The sequence below is a fragment of the Lithobates pipiens genome, unplaced genomic scaffold (genome assembly GCF_037356315.1).
Source record: "Lithobates pipiens isolate NorthernLeopardFrog02 unplaced genomic scaffold, aLitPip1_a1.2 Scaffold_25, whole genome shotgun sequence".
NCBI classification, from domain to species: Eukaryota; Metazoa; Chordata; class Amphibia; order Anura; family Ranidae; genus Lithobates; species Lithobates pipiens.
Window position 1 is genome coordinate 95,726,739 of NW_027507787.1, and position 15,709 is coordinate 95,742,447.

The 15,709-nt window shown below is 38.9% G+C and overlaps 7 non-coding genes across 7 annotated transcripts; all 7 read left to right on the forward strand.

The window, feature by feature from the left end:
- The first annotated feature begins 1,049 nt into the window (after positions 1 to 1,049).
- Positions 1,050 to 1,120, forward strand: TRNAG-CCC (transfer RNA glycine (anticodon CCC)). The gene has a single exon. It is a non-coding gene; the product is annotated as a tRNA-Gly (tRNA).
- An 8,633-nt stretch (positions 1,121 to 9,753) lies between these two features.
- On the forward strand, positions 9,754 to 9,824 carry TRNAG-CCC (transfer RNA glycine (anticodon CCC)). Its single transcript has one exon. It is a non-coding gene; the product is annotated as a tRNA-Gly (tRNA).
- A 442-nt stretch (positions 9,825 to 10,266) lies between these two features.
- On the forward strand, positions 10,267 to 10,337 carry TRNAG-CCC (transfer RNA glycine (anticodon CCC)). The gene has a single exon. It is a non-coding gene; the product is annotated as a tRNA-Gly (tRNA).
- Positions 10,338 to 12,032: 1,695 nt separating this feature from the next.
- Positions 12,033 to 12,103, forward strand: TRNAG-CCC (transfer RNA glycine (anticodon CCC)). Its single transcript has one exon. It is a non-coding gene; the product is annotated as a tRNA-Gly (tRNA).
- A 955-nt stretch (positions 12,104 to 13,058) lies between these two features.
- TRNAG-CCC (transfer RNA glycine (anticodon CCC)) lies at positions 13,059 to 13,129 on the forward strand. The gene has a single exon. It is a non-coding gene; the product is annotated as a tRNA-Gly (tRNA).
- Positions 13,130 to 14,146: 1,017 nt separating this feature from the next.
- On the forward strand, positions 14,147 to 14,217 carry TRNAG-CCC (transfer RNA glycine (anticodon CCC)). Its single transcript has one exon. It is a non-coding gene; the product is annotated as a tRNA-Gly (tRNA).
- A 442-nt stretch (positions 14,218 to 14,659) lies between these two features.
- Positions 14,660 to 14,730, forward strand: TRNAG-CCC (transfer RNA glycine (anticodon CCC)). The gene has a single exon. It is a non-coding gene; the product is annotated as a tRNA-Gly (tRNA).
- The last annotated feature ends 979 nt before the right edge of the window (positions 14,731 to 15,709 follow it).

The window sequence follows — 15,709 nt, forward strand, 5'->3', positions numbered from 1 at the left end:
ACTTTCCTATATTTTCATTAAAATTTGCATTTAATTAGGGCTATCATGCAAGATTCCCACTCTTGTGACCTGGGTTCGATTTGTGGCTAGCACATGGATGCTATTTTAATCATAGCTTGCTCGAATTGCAAAAATTGAAGAACCTTTCAAAAGCAATGTTAAAAAGCCTTGCTTGTGTTTGGTTATCATGTCCACTTCCAAATGATACCCAGAGAACAGCTGAGTAGATAAACTGCAAGATATCCAATTTACAAATATTCTCTCCAGAAAGTGTTCATTTGTGAAACCTTGAAATTAAGTCCAGGAACATGCTAGCTGGTTTGCAAAATAACATGCGTCTGTTCATGGTTTGCAGCATTGAAAAGAGACACTTTCCTGTGTTTTCATCACAAATTGCATTTAATTAGGGGTATCATGCAAGATTCCCATTCTCGTGACCTTGGTTTGATTCATGGCTGGCACATAGATGCAACCCTGTAGCGAAAGGTCTGTATATTGAGATTTCAAGAAGGCAGATTAACATGAGAGCACATAGGGCACCAGTAGTGTAGGGGTATCATGCAAGATTCCCATTCTTGTGGCCTGGGTTCAAATCCTGGCTGGCGTAAAAATGCTATTTTAAACATAGCTAACTTGAATCACAAAACTTGAAGAACTTTTCAAAAGCAATGCTAAAAAGCATTGCTTGTGCTTGGTTATGATGTCCATTTCAAAATGATACCCAGAGAACAGCTGAGTAGATAAACTGCAAGATATCCAATTTACAAATATTCTCTCCAGAAAGTGTTCATTTGTGAAACCTTGAAATTAAGTCCAGGAACATGCTAGCTGGTTTGCAAAAAAACATGCGTCTGTTCATGGTTTGCAGCATTGAAAAGAGACACTTTCCTGTGTTTTCATCACAAATTGCATTTAATTAGGGGTATCATGCAAGATTCCCATTCTCGTGACCTTGGTTTGATTCATGGCTGGCACATAGATGCAACCCTGTAGCGAAAGGTCTGTATATTGAGATTTCAAGAAGGCAGATTAACATGAGAGCACATAGGGCACCAGTAGTGTAGGGGTATCATGCAAGATTCCCATTCTTGTGACCCGGGTTCAAGTCCCGGCTGGTGCAAAAATGCTATTTTAAACATAGCTTACTTGAATCACAAAACTTGAAGAGCTTTTCAAAAGCAATGCTAAAAAGCATTGCTTGTCTTTGGTTATGATGTCCATTTCAAAATGATACCCAGAGAACAGCTGAGTAGATAAACTGCAAGATATCCAATTTACAAATATTCTCTCCAGAAAGTGTTCATTTGTGAAACCTTGAAATTAAGTCCAGGAACATGCTAGCTGGTTTGCAAAAACCCATGCTGCTGGACATGGTTTGCAGCATTGAAAAGAGACACTTTCCTGCATTTTCATTACAAATTGCATTTAGCTGGGGCTATCGTGCAAGATTCCCACTCTTATGACCTGAGTTTGAATCCCGGCTGGCGCAAATATGCTATTTTAAACATAGCTTGCTCGAATTAGAAAAATTGAGGAACCTTTCAAAAGCAATGCTAAAAAGCCTTGCTTGTGTTTGGTTATGATGTCCATTTCCAAATTATATCCAGAGAACAGCTGAGTAGATAAAATGCTAGCTATCCAATTTACAAATATTCTCTCCAGAAAGAGTGTTCATTTGTGAAAACTTGAAATTAAGTCCTGGAACATGCTAGCTTGTTTGCAAAAACCCATGCTTCAGGAAATGGTTTGCAGCATTGAAAGGAGACACTTTCCTATATTTTCATTAAAATTTGCATTTAATTAGGGCTATCATGCAAGATTCCCACTCTTGTTTTTTTTTTTTTTATTCTTTATTTAAATTTTTCATTTAAGTTGCGTACAAAACATAATCAAGTATTATAAAAGAAAACCATAGGACCAAAATACATTCATGCCCTTAAATTTTTCACATTATCCTGGTTTTCTTTCTTTCTTTCCTTCTCGAGTTCTTCTAAAATATCTCCCTCCCACCCCTACCGACCCATTACCTCGTTAAAAATCATAGATTGTCTAAAGATTTTCCAGTATTTCCATTTCACATGGAATCTCTTTCTTTCTCTTTCTTCCTCCATTCCCAGCCCTTCAATACTATACATTTCCTCAACTTTTCCTAGCCACTCCTTTACTTTGGGTGCTTCTATTTCTTTCCATTTTTTCGGAATCAGGCTTTTTGCCACGTTTATTAATGAGCTTGTGAGGGAATTCCTATACTCCTTAATTGGGGTATCTACTGCATGGAATAGGCATAACCATGGGTTCTCAGGTAACTGTATTTTAGCTATTACTTCTATATATCTTATTATTTCTCTCCAATATTCTTTAATCTTGGGACAATCCCACCATATATGGGCCAAACTTCCCGTTTGTCCACAATTCCTCCAACATTTCCCAGATTGTCCCTCCTGGTACTTTGCCATTATATCTGGGGTCCTATACCATCTTACTAAAATTTTATAATTTGTTTCTATCATCTTACTATTTTCTGTGGATCTGTGCACCATCTTCAATATTTTTTCTATATTTTGGTTTTCACCCCGTGCTCCTATCTCTTCTTCCCATTTTTTAATGAAAGTTGGTACCTCCGCTTCACATTCCCGTCTCAAGACCTTATAAAACTGGGCAATACCTGCCCTTGGGGATTTCCCCTCACATATACGCTCCAAGGCAGTCAAATTTTCTCCATCTCTAAGCGGTTGTGGTAGTCTTGAGACGAAATGTCTAAGCTGCAGGTATCGCCACTCATTCAAATCCATCCAATCATTTTCTTTCTGTAATATTGCTAGTGTTTTCAATTTCCCCTCTTTAATTATGTGTCGTAATTGCATATTATCTTGATTTATCCATTTCCCTCCTATTGTACTTTTACCAGGTGCAAAAAAATCATTATCTTTTAAATAAATTAAAGGGGAATTATATTTCCACTTGTTATGTTTGTGTATTCCCTCCCATACTCTAAACACATTTTTTGTGACCAAAGGTGTTGTCTTCCCTAGTGATCTATATTTTAAAGGAGTCCAGATTTCTCTACCTAAATTTGTGCCTGATAAACTGTGTTCTATTTTTCCCCATCTTTTTTTACTTTCTAATTTTGCCCATTCCACCACCCGTGTTAACACTGCTGCTTCGTAATATTTTCTAAAGTCTGGGACATTCAGACCCCCCTCGTCTTTTCCATTTTGCAAAGTCTTCAGTGGGATTCTAGGTTTCTTGTTGTTCCAGATAAATTTAGAAATTAAAGAATTTATCATTTTAAAATATAGGGGGGGGGGATATATATTGGTAATAGCTGAAATTTATAAAGGATTTTAGGTTGAATAATCATTTTTAAGGCATTAATTCTTCCTAACCATGACAGGGGCTTTGTTCTCATTCTCCTTATTTCTTCTCTCAATTCTTCTAGAAGGGGGATATAGTTTATTAGGTAAATTTTTTCTATTGATGCAGTCAGTTTAATCCCTAAATATTTAATTTCCTTTTGCCATAGAAATGGGAATTCTCTCTTAATGTCAAGTTCTTCTCTCGGATTTATATTTACGTTTAAGATTTCTGACTTGCTTGGGTTGATTTTAAAGTTAGATAATTCTCCGTATTCCTGTAAAGCCTTTAACAAGTTTGGCATGGAGATTCGTGGGCTGGATACATAAAACAGAATATCATCCGCGAATGCGGCTGTCTTATGTATTTCCCCCTCTATCTCAACCCCCTTTATATCTGGGTTTCTCCTTATCGTCTCCAGGAGTGGCTCCAATGCCAGAACGAACAATAGGGGGGACAGCGGACACCCCTGTCTAGTCCCATTGTTCATTCTGAAGGCTGTTGATAGTACCCCATTAACTCTTACCACTGCCTTGGGGCTGTTATATAGTGCCTTTATCCACTTCAAAATTTTGGGACCAAACCCCATTCCCCTTAGGGTACCCATCATGAATCCCCAGTCTACTCGGTCAAAAGCTTTCTCAGCATCTATTGATAGGAGTAGACTGGGGATTCTACTCTCCTTCATCCTCTGAAGCAGTAATAATGACCTTACTCCATTATCTTTTCCTTCTCGCCCCTCAATGAATCCCACCTGATCTGCATGGACTAAGCTAGGCATTAACTTCTTTATTCTAGTGGCCAATATTTTTGCGAACAATTTAATGTCCGTATTGAGTAGTGAGATCGGTCTATAGTTTGAGCATATTGTATTCTCTTTTCCCTCTTTCAATATCGTGGAGATTGTCGCAGTGGAGGCCTCCTCGCTCAGTCCATATTTTGTACCTAGTCCATTATAATATGCACATAAAATTGGGGCTAGTATGTCTCCAAACTTTTTTAGATATTCTATTGTATAGCCATCAGGCCCTGGACTCTTTCCTCCTTTGGTCTCTTTTATTGCCTGTATTACTTCTTGGACTGAGATTGGATTCTCCAATTCCTGCGCCAATTCCCCCGGTATTTTAGGGATATTTGCTTGAAATATATAGTCTTTGACTTTTCCCCTTCTCTTCATCTCTTGCTTTTCTGTCTCTTTTTTTCTCACGGAATATAACTGCCCATAATATTCACTAAAAACTTCTGCTATTTCCTTAGTTTTATAGACCGACTCTCCCTCTTTATTTAATATTTTCTCTATATAATTCTTCGATCTTTTTTTCCTCAATATCTTTGCTAAGATCTTGCTATTTTTAATGCCGCTATAATATCTCTCTTTATTAATCCTATTATATATCGTCCTCATTTCCTGTTCCATTAATTCCCCGAGTTCCTCTCTTTTCATAGCCAGTTTATGTAATAGGTCCACTACCTGTCCACTTTCCCTGCCATTTGCCTTTTTATGTTCTTGCTCTAATCCATGGATTTCCTCCCTCAACTCTCTACTCTTTTTAATACCTTCTCTCTTCCTATTTGTACCTAGTGAAATATATATCCCTCTTATATAAGCTTTATGTGTCTCCCAAATAATATTTTCCATATTCTCTTCATTTAAATTAGTGGTAAAAAAAAACTCCAATTCCTTTCTAATTATTTCCTCTCCCTTCTCGTCCAACAGTTCCCTATTCAATTTCCAGGAAAAAGGAGATTTCTGAAATCCTGGGATTTTGATCTTCAGGCATATTGGAGAATGATCAGACAATGTTCTAATTCCTATATCTGTGGATATCACCTCGTCCAGAACCCTATGTTCCACTAACCAGTAGTCGATCCTTGTGTACGTCCCGTGTACTGGGGAGTAGTCTCATATCCTTGGGTGCATAGTTCTCCACACATCCATAAGCTGGTACTGATATAGCCTGTGTTTTATTATTCTCCTCTGCTCCTTCCCAATCCCCTGCACACGGGACGAACTATCCATTTGCGGATTCATACAAAAGTTCATATCTCCAGCTATAATTACTCTTCCTCTTTTAAAATCCCATAATTTCTCCAATATTCCTTTCAGAAAAACCGTTGGACTTCTATTTGGGCAGTATATGTTAGCGAGGGTATAGTCTACTCCCCATAGTTTCCCCTTCAGAAAGAGGAATCTACCCTCCGGGTCGACTAATCTTTCTTCTATTTTATAGTATACCTCCCGTCCTATACCGATAGCTACCCCTTTTGAGTTCCTTGAGTAAGAATCTCCATAAAACCACACCGGGAACCTAGGGGAGTATATTCTAATCTTGCTTTCGTATGATAGATGGGTTTCCTGTAAGAACACTATACCCGCTTCATATTGTTCTATTTCTTTCAGAATTTTAAACTGCTTTGCTGATTCATTTAGCCCCCTAACGTTATATGACAAACAATTAACTATAGACATAGATTTTAGTCAGGCTGGTTTCTCCTCTTTTCTCACTTAACGAGGTTCTCTGCTGTCGGGTCTTCTTTCTCCCCCCACCCCTCCCACCCCCCTCCCAACCTCCTCCCAACCCTCCCAGACCCCTCTTTGGTCCTTGTACCTATATCCAGAATATATCCCCATCCTGCAATATGTACCTCACCCCTTGGGGTGAAGCTCCAAGCCCGGCATTCCGTGTCCCTCCACTCCCCCCCGGCCTTGAAGGCCCGGTAGACATAGGGGGGGGAGAGGAGGGAGCAGATAGTCCAGGGAGGCTCTTCCCGTTTCCACCCATACCCACATTAACTTTTATTTACTTTACCTCTCCCATCTCGTTTCTTTTGTAATAAATTACACCAGCCTTGCTCTGTGAGGGCTCTTATCCTTAGATTTTGGCGTCTATTTTGATTTTCCTGTGCTTCCATTTTATAGAAGGTATTTCTTTGGTTTATTTGCAGTGCTTTCACTTGCGATTTTAATTCTGCGATTTCTTGTGTTTGTTTCTCAGTTCTCTCCTCAGCCTCTTCTACTCTCCGCAGCAAATGGCCCAGATCCATCCGGACATTTGTAATCTCACTCTTAATTAAACTTTCCATCCTTTCAAACATTACCATCATCTCAATCTTCGTGGGCATTTGAGCTATACTTCGCTGTTCTTCCCCGTCCCCCTCGTAAGTTTCCATCTCTCTCTCTGTTTGTGTTTCTTCTCTTGTTTTATCTCCTTGGGCTCCTTTTAACTTAGCCATTTCTTTTTTTGCGTTTTTGGTTGGCAAGGATGTTTTTTTTTCTACATCTGGGCTTTTTTGGTTACCCTCTTTAGTTGCCAAGTATTTTTGTATTGAACTAGCTGTTACACTAGTATTTAAACTCTCCCTCGGGGTTTTAGGTTCTGTTGTTTTATGTGATCTTCCCCTCATCATGTATCTTGTTCACTTATCTTGTTTGACAAAATAATTGTCCTGTATAGAGGGGAGTACCTCTCGGTTCCAATCTTTGCTTTTATTGATTTGAATGGAGGGGCAAGGGGAGAGAAGAATATCCTGCCGTTTCACCTCTCAGGCACCCTAGTTTAGATGGAATACTTCTCTTCACTTTTGCTTTAAGAATTGAAAATTCTGCGACTTGATGGATTTTTTTTTTTTTTTTACTTTTTTTTTTTTATTAGGGCACCTGTAAAGATCCTGTAAAGGAACAATAAAAAAACAAAACGTACCCTTCGTCCCTTTTTTCCGATCTCTATATAGCGTAAGAGGGGCGGGAGGACACGTAGAGAGAGAGGAAAAAAAAAAAAGAAAACGCATAAGGAACAAAAAAAAAAAAAAGGGGAATGTCCTTATACTTTTGCAGCTCTATTTCTGCTTGATCCAATTGTCTAATCAGCTGCTATCCACCACATAATGGAAAGTTACTCTCCAGAAAATATCGCTCCAAGCTTATCGCATAGTTAAATCGCAGAGTTCATCATTTAATTTGCAGCTTAGTTCATAACATAGTTCATAACCTTTTCAGTCAGTACTAAGCTGTATCAATACTTAGTCCTTAAGTGAGCTTAAAACTCAGTACTAGTTTCAACTATCAGTTTAGTAGTTTCCAGTACTTCCAGCATTTAATCAATTGAGCCACTCCTGGATTCATAGTTTTCAGACAAAATCATTGCTCCATCAAGACCTCTCTTATGTCTCCAGTCACTTAACCCTTTCAAGCCCCCTAGTTTAGATGGAATTGAAAATTCTGCAACTTGGTGGATTTTTTTTTTTTGTATTTTATTTTGCTGGGGCACCTATGAAAATCCTATAAAGAACCTATGAAAAACGCACCATTCATCCCTCTTTCCCGGTCTCTGTATAACGTAAGAGAGGTGGGAAGATACGAAGGAAAAAAAAGAAAAAAAAGGAATGTCCTTATGCTTTTGCAGCTCTATATTAGCTTAACCCAATTATCTAATCAGCTGCTATCCACCACAGGAAGGAAAGTTACTCTCCAGTAGATATCGCTCCGAACTTATCGCATAGTTAAATCGCAGAGTTCATCACTTAATTTGCAGCTTAGTTCCTAGCATAGTTCATAACCTTTTCAGTCAGTACTAAGCTGTATCAATACTTAGTCCTTAAGTGAGCTTAAAACTCAGTACTAGTTTCAACTATCAGTTTAGCAGTTTCCAGTAATTCCAGCATTTAATCAATTGAGCCACTCCTAGGGTTATTAGGCAATCATTGACATTTAAACAAGTCCTCTCATTGGTACGTTCTTACAAGCATTTCAATTCCGTAGCTCTCATAGATTCATAGGTTTCAAAAAGAATCATTGCTCCATCAAGACCTCTCTTATGTCTCCAGTCAGTTAAATTTTAGCCAGTCCCAGCTGCTGCATCTCTCCCTCAGTTAGTCATCAAATCTCTTTAGCTTCCACAGCAAACACAGTTCAAACACAGTTCACGATGCAACAGCGCTGGATAACCTAGGGGCTCTGGAGGGTAGTATGCAGAGCATAATATACAGAGGACACAAAGGCAGAGATAAGAGGGGGGGTGTATGGAGGAGACAGAGGGGAGGCCAGCAACCAACAGTCACTCGTGGGGTCTCAGGATCAGGTGTTTTCTCTTGCAGCCATTTTTTTGATTGAACCAGGGATATCTCTCACTTACCGCTGTTCAGTTTCCTGCATCCTTTACTGCTGTCCACCCCGATCTATCAGTCGCTCCTCCTTGGTCTCCTGATCCAATATCATGGGGAATAGGCATCTGCGGGGGTCACCATGTGCTGTCCTCTAACACGGTGTTCTATCCCACTTCACCAGCATCTGCATCAGACTTGCTGCCATGGATCTCCTGCCTCCCCTTCCGTCCTCACAGACACCGCCTCGGGCTCCTCCCCCAGCTTTCCCACATCACATCCTCCCCCAGCTGAGCCACCAGATTCCCACTCTTGTGACCTGGGTTCGATTTGTGGCTAGCACATGGATGCTATTTTAATCATAGCTTGCTCGAATTGCAAAAATTGAAGAACCTTTCAAAAGCAATGTTAAAAAGCCTTGCTTGTGTTTGGTTATCATGTCCACTTCCAAATGATACCCAGAGAACAGCTGAGTAGATAAACTGCAAGATATCCAATTTACAAATATTCTCTCCAGAAAGTGTTCATTTGTGAAACCTTGAAATTAAGTCCAGGAACATGCTAGCTGGTTTGCAAAAAAACATGCGTCTGTTCATGGTTTGCAGCATTGAAAATAGACACTTTCCTGTGTTTTCATAACAAATTGCATTTAATTAGGGGTATCATGCAAGTTTCCCATTCTCGTGACCTTGGTTTGATTCCCGGCTGGCACATAGATCCAACCCTGTAGCGAAAGGTCTGTTTATTGAGATTTCAAGAATGCAGCTTAATATGAAAGCACATAGGGAGCCAGTAGTGTAGGGGTATCATGCAAGATTCCCATTCTTGTGACCCAGGTTCAGGTCCCGGCTGGTGCAAAAATGCTATTTTAAACATAGCTAACTTGAATCACAAAACTTGAAGAACTTTTCAAAAGCAATGCTAAAAAGCATTGCTTGTGCTTGGTTATGATGTCCATTTCAAAATGATACCCAGAGAACAGCTGAGTAGATAAACTGCAAGATATCCAATTTACAAATATTCTCTCCAGAAAGTGTTCATTTGTGAAACCTTGATATTAAGTCCAGGAACATGCTAGCTGGTTTGCAAAAAAACATGCGTCTGTTCATGGTTTGCAGCATTGAAAATAGACACTTTCCTGTGTTTTCATAACAAATTGCATTTAATTAGGGGTATCATGCAAGATTCCCATTCTCGTGACCTTGGTTTGATTCATGGCTGGCACATAGATGCAACCCTGTAGCGAAAGGTCTGTATATTGAGATTTCAAAAAGGCAGATTAACATGAGAGCACATAGGGCACCAGTAGTGTAGGGGTATCATGCAAGATTCCCATTCTTGTGACCCGGGTTCAAGTCCCGGCTGGTGCAAAAATGCTATTTTAAACATAGCTTACTTGAATCACAAAACTTGAAGAGCTTTTCAAAAGCAATGCTAAAAAGCATTGCTTGTGCTTGGTTATGATGTCCATTTCAAAATGATACCCAGAGAACAGCTGGGTAGATAAACTGCAAGATATCCAATTTACAAATATTCTCTCCAGAAAGTGTTCATTTGTGAAACCTTGAAATTAAGTCCAGGAACATGCTAGCTGGTTTGCAAAAAAACATGCGTCTGTTCATGGTTTGCAGCATTGAAAAGAGACACTTTCCTGTGCTTTCATCACAAATTGCATATAATTAGGGGTATCATGCAAGATTCCCATTCTCATAACATTGGTTTGATTCATGGCTGGCACATAGATGCAACCCTGTAGCGAAAGGTCTGTATATTGAGATTTCAAGAAGGCAGATTAACATGAGAGCACATAGGGCACCAGTAGTGTAGGGGTATCATGCAAGATTCCCATTCTTGTGACCCGGGTTCAAATCCCGGCTGCCGCAAAAATGCTATTTTAAACATAGCTAACTTGAATCACAAAACTTGAAGAATTTTTTAAAAGCAATGCTAAAAAGCATTGCTTGTGCTTGGTTATGATGTCCATTTCAAAATGATACCCAGAGAAGAGCTGAGTAGATAAACTGCAAGATATCCAATTTACAAATATTCTCTCCAGAAAGTGTTCATTTGTGAAACCTTGAAATTAAGTCCAGGAACATGCTAGCTGGTTTGCAAAAACCCATGCTGCTGGACATGGTTTGCAGCATTGAAAAGAGACACTTTCCTGCATTTTCATTACAAATTGCATTTAGCTGGGGCTATCGTGCAAGATTCCCACTCTTATGACCTGAGTTTGAATCCCGGCTGGCGCAAATATGCTATTTTAAACATAGCTTGCTCGAATTAGAAAAATTGAGGAACCTTTCAAAAGCAATGCTAAAAAGCCTTGCTTGTGTTTGGTTATGATGTCCATTTCCAAATTATATCCAGAGAACAGCTGAGTAGATAAAATGCTAGCTATCCAATTTACAAATATTCTCTCCAGAAAGAGTGTTCATTTGTGAAAACTTGAAATTAAGTCCTGGAACATGCTAGCTTGTTTGCAAAAACCCATGCTTCAGGAAATGGTTTGCAGCATTGAAAGGAGACACTTTCCTATATTTTCATTAAAATTTGCATTTAATTAGGGCTATCATGCAAGATTCCCACTCTTGTGACCTGGGTTCGATTTGTGGCTAGCACATGGATGCTATTTTAATCATAGCTTGCTCGAATTGCAAAAATTGAAGAACCTTTCAAAAGCAATGCTAAAAAGCCTTGCTTGTGTTTGGTTATCATGTCCACTTCCAAATGATACCCAGAGAACAGCTGAGTAGATAAACTGCAAGATATCCAATTTACAAATATTCTCTCCAGAAAGTGTTCATTTGTGAAACCTTGAAATTAAGTCCAGGAACATGCTAGCTGGTTTGCAAAAAAACATGCGTCTGTTCATGGTTTGCAGCATTGAAAAGAGACACTTTCCTGTGTTTTCATAACAAATTGCATTTAATTAGGGGTATCATGCAAGTTTCCCATTCTCGTGACCTTGGTTTGATTCCCGGCTGGCACATAGATCCAACCCTGTAGCGAAAGGTCTGTTTATTGAGATTTCAAGAATGCAGCTCAATATGAAAGCACATAGGGAGCCAGTAGTGTAGGGGTATCATGCAAGATTCCCATTCTTGTGACCCAGGTTCAAGTCCCGGCTGGTGCAAAAGTGCTATTTTAAACATAGCTTACTTGAATCACAAAACTTGAAGAACTTTTCAAAAGCAATGCTAAAAAGCATTGCTTGTGCTTGGTTATGATGTCCATTTCAAAATGATACCCAGAGAACAGCTGAGTAGATAAACAGCAAGATATCCAATTTACAAATATTCTCTCCAGAAAGTGTTCATTTGTGAAACCTTGATATTAAGTCCAGGAACATGCTAGCTGGTTTGCAAAAAAACATGCGTCTGTTCATGGTTTGCAGCATTGAAAATAGACACTTTCCTGTGTTTTCATAACAAATTGCATTTAATTAGGGGTATCATGCAAGATTCCCATTCTCGTGACCTTGGTTTGATTCATGGCTGGCACATAGATGCAACCCTGTAGCGAAAGGTCTGTATATTGAGATTTCAAGAAGGCAGATTAACATGAGAGCACATAGGGCACCAGTAGAGTAGGGGTATCATGCAAGATTCCCATTCTTGTGACCCGGGTTCAAGTCCCGGCTGGTGCAAAAATGCTATTTTAAACATAGCTTACTTGAATCACAAAACTTGAAGAGCTTTTCAAAAGCAATGCTAAAAAGCATTGCTTGTGCTTGGTTATGATGTCCATTTCAAAATGATACCCAGAGAACAGCTGGGTAGATAAACTGCAAGATATCCAATTTACAAATATTCTCTCCAGAAAGTGTTCATTTGTGAAACCTTGAAATTAAGTCCAGGAACATGCTAGCTGGTTTGCAAAAAAACATGCATCTGTTCATGGTTTGCAGCATTGAAAAGAGACACTTTCCTGTGTTTTCATCACAAATTGCATATAATTAGGGGTATCATGCAAGATTCCCATTCTCATGACATTGGTTTGATTCATGGCTGGCACATAGATGCAACCCTGTAGCGAAAGGTCTTTATATTGAGATTTCAAGAAGGCAGATTAACATTAGAGCACATAGGGCACCAGTAGTGTAGGGGTATCATGCAAGATTCCCATTCTTGTGACCTGGGTTCAAATCCTGGCTGGCGTAAAAATGCTATTTTAAACATAGCTAACTTGAATCACAAAACTTGAAGAACTTTTCAAAAGCAATGCTAAAAAGCATTGCTTGTGCTTGGTTATGATGTCCATTTCAAAATGATACCCAGAGAACAGCTGAGTAGATAAACTGCAAGATATCCAATTTACAAATATTCTCTCCAGAAAGTGTTCATTTGTGAAACCTTGAAATTAAGTCCAGGAACATGCTAGCTGGTTTGCAAAAAAACATGCGTCTGTTCATGGTTTGCAGCATTGAAAAGAGACACTTTCCTGTGTTTTCATAACAAATTGCATTTAATTAGGGGTATCATGCAAGATTCCCATTTTCGTGACCTTGGTTTGATTCATGGCTGGCACATAGATGCAACCCTGTAGCGAAAGGTCTGTATATTGAGATTTCAAGAAGGCAGATTAACATGAGAGCACATAGGGCACCAGTAGTGTAGGGGTATCATGCAAGATTCCCATTCTTGTGACCCGGGTTCAAGTCCCGGCTGGTGCAAAAATGCTATTTTAAACATAGCTTACTTGAATCACAAAACTTGAAGAACTTTTCAAAAGCAATCACAAATTGTGAATTGTTCAATTGTGAAACCTTGAAATTAAGTCCAGGAACATGCTAGCTGGTTTGCAAAAAAACAGATATCCAATTTACAAATATTCTCTCCAGAAAGTGTTCATTTGTGAAACCTTGAAATTAAGTCCAGGAAAATGATTATTAATTACTAATTAAGTCCAGGAAGTTTCATTTGTGAAACCTTGAAATTAAGTCCAGGAACATGCTAGCTGGTTTGCAAAAAAAATGCGTCTGTTCATGGTTTGCAGCATTGAAACGAGACACTTTCCTGTGTTTTCATCACAAATTGCATATAATTAGGGGTATCATGCAAGATTCCCATTCTCATGACATTGGTTTGATTCATGGCTGGCACATAGATGCAACCCTGTAGCGAAAGGTCTGTATATTGAGATTTCAAGAAGGCAGATTAACATGAGAGCACATAGGGCACCAGTAGTGTAGGGGAATCATGCAAGATTCCCATTCTCGTGATCAGGGTTTGAATCCTGGCTGGCGTAAAAATGCTATTTTAAACATAGCTAACTTGAATCACAAAACTTGAAGAACTTTTCAAAAGCAATGCTAAAAAGCATTGCTTGTGCTTGGTTATGATGTCCATTTCAAAATGATACCCAGAGAACAGCTAAGTAGATAAACTGCAAGATATCCAATTTACAAATATTCTCTCCAGAAAGTGTTCATTTGTGAAACCTTGAAATTAAGTCCAGGAACATGCTAGCTGGTTTGCAAAAAAACATGCGTCTGTTCATGGTTTGCAGCATTGAAAAGAGACACTTTCCTGTGTTTTCATCACAAATTGCATATAATTAGGGGTATCATGCAAGATTCACATTCTCATGACATTGGTTTGATTCATGGCTGGCACATAGATGTAACCCTGTAGCGAAAGGTCTGTATATTGAGATTTCAAGAAGGCAGATTAACATGTGCGCACATAGGGCACCAGTAGTGTAGGGGTATCATGCAAGATTCCCATTCTTGTGACCCGGGTTCAAGTCCCGGCTGGTGCAAAAATGCTATTTTAAACATAGCTTACTTGAATCACAAATCTTGAAGAGCTTTTTAAAAGCAATGCTAAAAAGCATTGCTTGTGCTTGGTTATGATGTCCATTTCAAAATGATACCCAGAGAACAGCTGAGTAGATAAACTGCAAGATATCCAATTTACAAATATTCTCTCCAGAAAGTGTTCATTTGTGAAACATTGAAATTAAGTCCAGGAACATGCTAGCTGGTTTGCAAAAAAACATGCATCTGTTCATGGTTTGCAGCATTGAAAAGAGACACTTTCCTGTGTTTTCATCACAAATTGCATATAATTAGGGGTATCATGCAAGATTCCCATTCTCATAACATTGGTTTGATTCATGGCTGGCACATAGATGCAACCCTGTAACGAAAGGTCTGTATATTGAGATTTCAAGAAGGCAGATTAACATGAAAGCAAATAGGGCACCAGTAGTGTAGGGGTATCATGCAAGATTCCCATTCTTGTGACCCGGGTTCAAGTCCCGGCTGGTGCAAAAATGCTATTTTAAAGATAGCTTACTTGAATCACAAAACTTGAAGAGCTTTTCAAAAGCAATGCTAAAAAGCATTGCTTGTGCTTGGTTATGATGTCCATTTCAAAATGATACCCAGAGAACAGCTGAGTAGATAAACTGCAAGATATCCAATTTACAAATATTCTCTCCATAAAGTGTTCATTTGTGAAACCTTGAAATTAAGTCCAGGAACATGATTATTAATTAAGTCCAGGAAGTTTAATTTGTGAAACCTTGAAATGAAGTCCAGGAACATGCTAGCTGGTTTGCAAAAAAACATGCGTCTGTTCATGGTTTGCAGCATTGAAAAGAGACACTTTCCTGTGTTTTCATCACAAATTGCATATAATTAGGGGTATCATGCAAGATTCCCATTCTCATGACATTGGTTTGATTCATGGCTGGCACATAGATGCAACCCTGTAGCGAAAGGTCGGTATATTGAGATTTCAAGAAGGGAGATTAACATGAGAGCACATAGGGCACCAGTAGTGTAGGGGTATCATGCAAGATTCTCATTCTTGTGACCCGGGATTAAGTCCTGGCTGGTGCAAAAATGCTATTTTAAACATAGCTTACTTGAATCACAAAACTTGAAGAACTTTTCAAAAGCAATGCTAAAAAGCATTGCTTGTGCTTGGTTATGATGTCCATTTCAAAATGATACCCAGAGAACAGCTAAGTAGATAAACTGCAAGATATCCAATTTACAAATATTCTCTCCAGAAAGTGTTCATTTGTGAAACCTTGAAATTAAGTCCAGGAACATGCTAGCTGGTTTGCAAAAAAACATGCGTCTGTTCATGGTTTGCAGCATTGAAAAGAGACACTTTCCTGTGTTTTCCTCACAAATTGCATATAATTAGGGGTATCATGCAAGATTCACATTCTCATGACATTGGTTTGATTCATGGCTGGCACATAGATGTAACCCTGTAGTGAAAGGTCTGTATATTGA